A 7,204-nucleotide genomic window follows, 5' to 3' on the forward strand; every position below is an offset into this window, starting at 1 on the left:
CCAAACCAATCCCGGGATTCACACCTTTCTTCCTGGCCTATGGAGCGGAAGCTGTGTTGCCCTCCGACCTCGACCACGGCGCACCGAGAGTAAAAGCTTTCGACCGCGACCGAGCCACGGTGGCTCAACAAGACGCAGTTGACCTGCTCAAAGAGGCCCACGAGACAACCGTCATCCGCTCCGCCTGCTATCAACAAACCCTCTGCAGGTACCACGAAAGGAAGATCAGAGGTAGGATTCTCGAAGTCGGTGATCTCGTGCTACGAAGGACCCAATCAACGAAGGAAAACACAAGCTCTCTCCACCCTAGGAAGGACCCTATATGGTAACCGAGGTAATCCGACCGAGCACCTACCGACTGGAGGACAACAACGGCAATGTTCTCAACAACACTTGGAACATTGAACAACTACATCGTTTTTTCCCTTAGAATCGGTCTAAACACCTTCGGTTAAAGCACATGCTCCTGTAAGAGCGCCCCTGTCTGAACACTTTCAACCCGGGTCGCTCGGGGGCTCCATAAATATACAAATATTGAGTACTACCTCTCTGTTTTGTTTATTGCTGTATGGAGAAATTCCTTCCTACCCTAACAAAGGGGTAGTTTATTCCTTTAAATTTACCTTACGTAGCTTTGCTTTAAAAATTTCGACTGATTGCACCCCACCTTTTCCTATGGCTACAACCGACCGAGCCTCGCGGGCCATGCCCCGGGCTTGCGAAGTTGCGACCTATGGAACAAATGGGCAGGTACAAGAAAGAAAGAAATTTAAAACAAAATTATGCTAAGGAAAAACTAAGGAACAGAAGGGAACAAGCTTCCCCGAACGGAATAACTCCATCATAGAAAACAAAAAACCATTATAGCTATTAAGCACACGAACATTTTATTTGGGGGCTTCCCCCATAAATTTAAAACTACTACGACCTCCTGAGTCGATCGATTCACTTAGGATAAACACCCGAGATACAGGTAGGAAGCGAAGGGGCGCCCCCATGTGGGCCATGCTGACTCCGTCTCGAATGACGAGCATGGGTCCCAGTCGGACATTTCTAACTGAAGCTCTCTGAACCCCATCTCTCAGGACATCAAGGTAAGCATATGTTCATTAAATACAAAACTGTTCACATGAGGGCTAACCCACGATTGACAAGCGCAGGTCCTAGACGGATGTTTCCGACCAAAATGATCGAGTCACCCAGGATAGATCAACCAGCCTCCTGAGTCGATCGATTCACTCAGGATATGCACCTGAGATACAAGTAGGAAGTGAAGGGGCGCCCCATGTGGGCCATGTTGACTCCGTCTCGAATGACGAGCATGGGTCCCGGTCGTACATTTCCGATTGAAGCTCTCTGAACCCCATTTCTCAGGACATCAAGGTAAGCATATGTTCATTAAATACAAAACTGTTCACATGAGGACTAACCCATGATTGACAAGCGTAGGTCCCGGATGGACGTTTCCGACTAGAGCTCGACAAACCCCGTCTCTCCGGTCTTCAAGGTAAAACACTATCAAAGCCCCTCTATTTCAATTTAAAACATTCATACATCCATACACGCATTTCATTCCATACGCCTGAATCCCCCGGATGGTTAGGGCATGAACCGCCCAGGGGCTCAGGAACTAAGCATCGCATGTGCAGTGAAATGCACCAGAATGCTCCGTGTTGCGCCACAAAGCGGTGGCTTGCCTCATTCGACATGAGCAACCAAACAGAGCCAGGGGAGAAAACTGTAGATGAGCACCATGCGGCCTTCGCCCGATCTGGCAAACCGGGTCATCTCAACCTTCTCATTCGATCCTGAACCTCTCGCCAAGCCCACAGAATCTCCATTAAGGGGAGACCATCAGGCCACCCGGGTCGCTCTATGGAACGACCTAGGCATCTATCGGGCTACAGGTAAAGGAGTAGTGGAATGCCACAAGAGGGCTATGCCGACCCTGTCATGAATGATGGACCCGGATTCCGCTCGATCACATCCGTTAGTGAGCTCACTGAGCTAGTCTTCGAGCCCGAGCGATCGGGATAGGTGACGAAACTCAGTCCCCCCTGTTGTGAGGAACCGGATGGGGTAGCGCAAAAACAACTCACAACCCCCATGAAGGCCCGATAGGGCTCGTGGGTTTAAATGCCATGGGACTGTGACTCCAAACTCGCGTCGATGGGATAGGCGAAATCTGGCTATGGCTCTTAGGACCGTGACTCTTGAACTCACGTCGACGGGATAGGCGACATCCGGCTACGACTCTTAGGACCGCGACTCCTAAACTCGCATCGATAGGATCGACGACATCCGGCTATGGCTCCTGGGACCGCGACTCCTAAACTCGCGTAACGGCTTCCTAAACTAACTAAACTAACTCTCTCAGTCCACGGCAAGCACCGACGCCTAGGACTACTTACGACTCCACCTTTCCTGATCCCATGACACGCATCGACGCCAAAGATCGAACTCTATTGCATCCAAAACTAAGTTATTTCTGTTCACGGCGTGCACCGACACTAGGGCTTGTTTCAAAACTTCCTCGTCTGATCCCCGACGCGCACCGACGCGGGGATCATTAAGTTCTGTCTCAATCCAATCCCCGTGCTTAAAAACACCTAGGCTGCACAACGACACCATGGTTAAACAAAATTCCATCTCAAACTAAAAAACATGCATACACGTCTGCTGAGACAACACCCCCAACCGGTTCAGCCTGAACCACCTAGGGCTCGGGGGCTACACCCGCGGGTGTGCTCATGTGCACCCACCGGCAAGACAAAAATCCCCTAGACGATTCTGTCCGAATCGCCCGGGGGCTCGGGGGCTCCTGTCGGGTTCATAAACCCGAGGCCCCTCAGGGACCAGCTTCCACGCTAAGGCTCAGACCAGAAGAATGACCTTTTCTTCTTCTAGATCGGCCCAAGAGTCTGAACTCAATAGACCGGAGCACTCGCTTCAGGCCCTGGCCACCATCGGCCCATCTTTCCGACCAGAGCACCTCAGGCTCATGCCAACTCTGAATGGCCTCTTCAACCAGAGCATTGGCTTCAGGCCCCGGCCGCCTTCACACGGCCTTCGCTCAGAAAGCCTGACCCGAGGACCGCCTCCAACCTCGACCCCGTGTCTCTGACCGGGGTTCATAGAAAACCCTGCTCATCGCTATTCTCTGACTGGCGCGCCAGAACTGACTGGGGACCATCCGACCGAGGACACCCGCTTGGAAAGAACCAGAAGGCGTGCAGAGAAAGGCAAGGCATGGCTCACATGTCAAAACCACTATACCAGGGACTATACCCTGCATGGAACAGTACTCTGCAGCCACCCTGACACAAAGTATTGTAGGGGCCGCTAGAAACTCCCATATGGTAAGCCCCCTCCGTGTGTCTCTGGACATCGATTGCGGTATGGGCTCTAGGATTTGCCATACCGGGTGAACATAGCGCAGGTCCTCACATGCCACCAGGCATCCAGAAGTATTTTGTAGGTACCGGCGTCATCCTTCCTGAAGAAGATAGCTCGACCTTTCGTACACATCTGACATCCTACAGCGACATCGATAGTATTGGGGGGCATCAACCATTATCCAGTTTACATCATTATAGGCAGCAAGGCTTAGAAATATCTATACTCTCCCTCCCTCACCTGTAAAACCATCCCCTTCATCTATAAAATGGGATGCGCTTCCTCCAACAAGGGGAGATCGACTTCTTCAAGCTCACTCACTAGATCGACATCAACACTCCCAACCGCAGGACCACCCAGTTCCGACCGCAACCCTTCCGGTCGGAGCCGACCGAACCTCTTGTATCCCCCCTCCTTTCTCCTTCTCGTTTGTAACCCCACTACAGACTTTGAGCACCTGGGCTTAGGAATAAAGTCACCGATCGACCCTGACTGGATGTATGGCACGTTGCCTGAACCAGTATAAATCCTATGTCATTGAGTGCTAGGCCACCTCCGATCATAACGTACAGCAAAACTACAAATATCTACTAGTTGGTCACTTTCTGCACCGACATGTATGTTTTAAATGTTTCATCTATTTCAAATGTATGTTGCAAGTGTTTTATCTGGATATTGCATATGTTGCTGTGTTCATAGACATATGTTGTAACCATATGTTTCAGATGTTTCACCTATTTCGGACATATGTTGTAGCAAGTGCTTCATGTTGGAAGTATTTTCATTAGCAGGTGCAATATGTTTCATATGTTTTAGATGTATGTTTCATATGTTTTATCTAAATGTTGCATGTGTTCATCTGGATGTTGCAAAAGTAGATCTGATGTTGCAAATGTAGATCTGGTCCCCACCTGTATGCACGTCCACGGGCACGTAGCACATAAGCGAAGTGAGGAGCGCATCATGCGGGGCATGGGCGTGGGTGGTCCCCACTTGCATGCACGGGGCACGTAGCAGCAGGCACAGGCTTGCGTGCGTATGTGCAAAACCATGTGGAAGCGGGCGGGCAGGCTCACAGTTGTAGCCGCATGCAGGACAAGCGAGGCAGGTGGAACATGCGGTTAGACTCATCAGGCATGCGGGGTGGGCGCAATAGATGGGGCAGGCGCGGGCGCCCGGATGGGGGCTAGCGTCCGGACGTTCGGACGCTAGCCACACCATAGAGTTAAAGGGATTATAGATAGTACACGTTATGACCCAAGGAAAATGACAATGTCGCCGTTGCTCCTAGGTCCTCGCCGTCGCCACATCTCTGCCTATGGTCCCTCTCATTCTTCCTCTCCGATGTGTCTTCTAGGGATAGGAAAGAGAGGGGACCTATCTCTATTTTTCATAGTTTTTACATCCATTTGTTTAGGTTTAGCCCAAATAAATTTATTGGCGAAATCAGATGATTTTTGGTCGCGGTGTTGTTACATGCGATGACTTTGGTGATTGTCATGATGAGGTCACCGTTATAGGTGTCGATTTATCGATAAGCGACCAATTTGTGGCCATTATCTAAAAGGGTAGGAGTGTGCTACTGGGCATTTCCACCTAGGACAGTTACTTCGGGTCATCAATCTTGTCGTCGATGGTGGCACAGAGGAAATCAAGAATCGGAGATAATGAATCTGATCCTACATACTGTATCCAACGATGCAACTGCCGATATTCTTTCATTGATTTAGATACGTTTTGGACTGGTTCCGGAACGTTCGATCTTGCGACATGTCCAACGTTTTGGGGTTGATCATTGGATCCGGCATAAGGACTGCACTCTGGCTTCGGTGTTCAACAAGTTTGTGTTCATCTAGAGCATCAGTTGCATCGAAAAAAGCCACTAGAGAAGAAGATGATGGAAAAATCTAGATAAACTAATATATTATTTATTTTATATTTTTTAATATGTAGTGCGTTGCAACGGGAGAAAAAAATATCAAGTATTTATAAAAAACAACGATGAGAATTATACAAATCTATTTGTTTACCATTTTTATAAACTTTAAAAGCTATAATTTACTTTATAATGATCGTAACATCCATCATATATATAAGCTAATGTTGGCAATTGTGTGATTATAACCCATTAAGTTTGCATCAAATTTAAAATACAATGTTGATAGATTTGTTTTCTTCCGTTACAAAACACCGAGATATTTTCATAGTATCTATGCATTGATATATTTAAATATTGAGTTGCATGACTTTCTCTGTGGACCTATAATCAAATCACGGGTCTATCTGCTGATCATTGGGGATTACTCAGGAACATATGTAAATTTTAGAGATAAATTTATTTAGATCGGACCAACAACAATTTGGTCAAAATGTTAATTCACGGTTTGATTGGTTAGACTAAAAGCTAGATTATAATAAGATAGAATTTGTTCCTAATCAACGAAACTTTTTTAACATCTTAGTGGTGTAAATCTTTCCTTTTCTGAAGAAAGAATGAGATCACAAGTTCAAATATCTATAATATCATATTTATTATTTATGGAAAAATAGAAGAAGTTGGATCGAAAGGGTAGTGGAAAATCAGACAAAAAAACGGAACATGAAAAAGAGAAAACATGGCATGCAGAAAAAGAAAAAAGACGCAAACAAATAGGGAAAAAAAAGAAAAAAAAACAGAAACAGTACGTGAAAAAACAGAGGAAAAAAAGAAACCTGGACAGACACGATACCAGCACAGGAAACGAAATCGGGAAAAAAATGGAACGGGTGTTCTGTTCAGATCCCGGAAAAATAAAAATTAGAAAAGAAAGGAATGAATAAAATTAGAAACAAAACGGAACAAACGGAAAAAAACTTGAACAGGTGTTCTGTTCGGATCCGGCAAAAATAAAAATTGAAAAAACGGAACAAACCGGTGTTATGTTCAGATCGAAAAAAAAAAGTAGAAAAACCAGAACAAGTGTTCGTTATTCGGATCTGGGAAAAATAGAAATGATCCAGGAAAAATAAAAATTCGGATCCGGCAAAAATAAAAATAAATTGAAAAAAACGGAACAAACCGGTGTTCTGTTCGGATCTGGAAAAAAAATAGAAAAAACAGAACAGGTGTTCTGTATTTGGATCTAGGAAAAATAAAAATGATTCAGGAAAAATAAAAATTTGGATTGGGAAAAATAAAAATTTGAAAAAATAAACTGAACGAACGGGTTTTCTGTTCGGATCTGGGAAAATAAAAACTGAAAAAACAGAACGAGTGTTCTGTGTTCGGGAAAAATAAAAATTGAAAAAAAACACAACAGTTGTTCCGTATTTGGATTTGGGAAAAATAAAATTCAAACTCGGTGGAAAAAGAAAACCAGAAACAGTCCAAAACTCTTATATATTTTTTTTCTAATTTGTGTTCGGATTCCTATTTAAGTCACTAAGGATTTGGAGATCTATTTGAATTAGGATTAGAATTCTTAGCTATTCAAGTTACCTTAACAAGTCCTGCATATTCATATATAAAACAAGAGGGTTGTAGACATACCTATAGAGACAGTTCGTTAGAGGAAGGTGGCCGAAATATAATGTACGAAAATTTTGTCTTTTTATTATTAGTTGTGGATATGGATGGATTTAGAGTTTTACTGTGCTAAGTTTTAATATAAATTCCCCTTTCCTTTAAAAAAAAGATTAGGCAGATTATTCCAGAATATACCCAGCTATGGGCACATATTTCGTTGTTACAGGAGGGGGGAGTGAAAAGATCGGTCTCAACGCCCGCGGCCTGCAATACTGTAGTGCATTATATGCATCTTGTGAACCT

Source organism: Miscanthus floridulus, chromosome 2 (genome assembly GCF_019320115.1).
Source record: "Miscanthus floridulus cultivar M001 chromosome 2, ASM1932011v1, whole genome shotgun sequence".
Classification (NCBI taxonomy): domain Eukaryota; kingdom Viridiplantae; phylum Streptophyta; class Magnoliopsida; order Poales; family Poaceae; genus Miscanthus; species Miscanthus floridulus.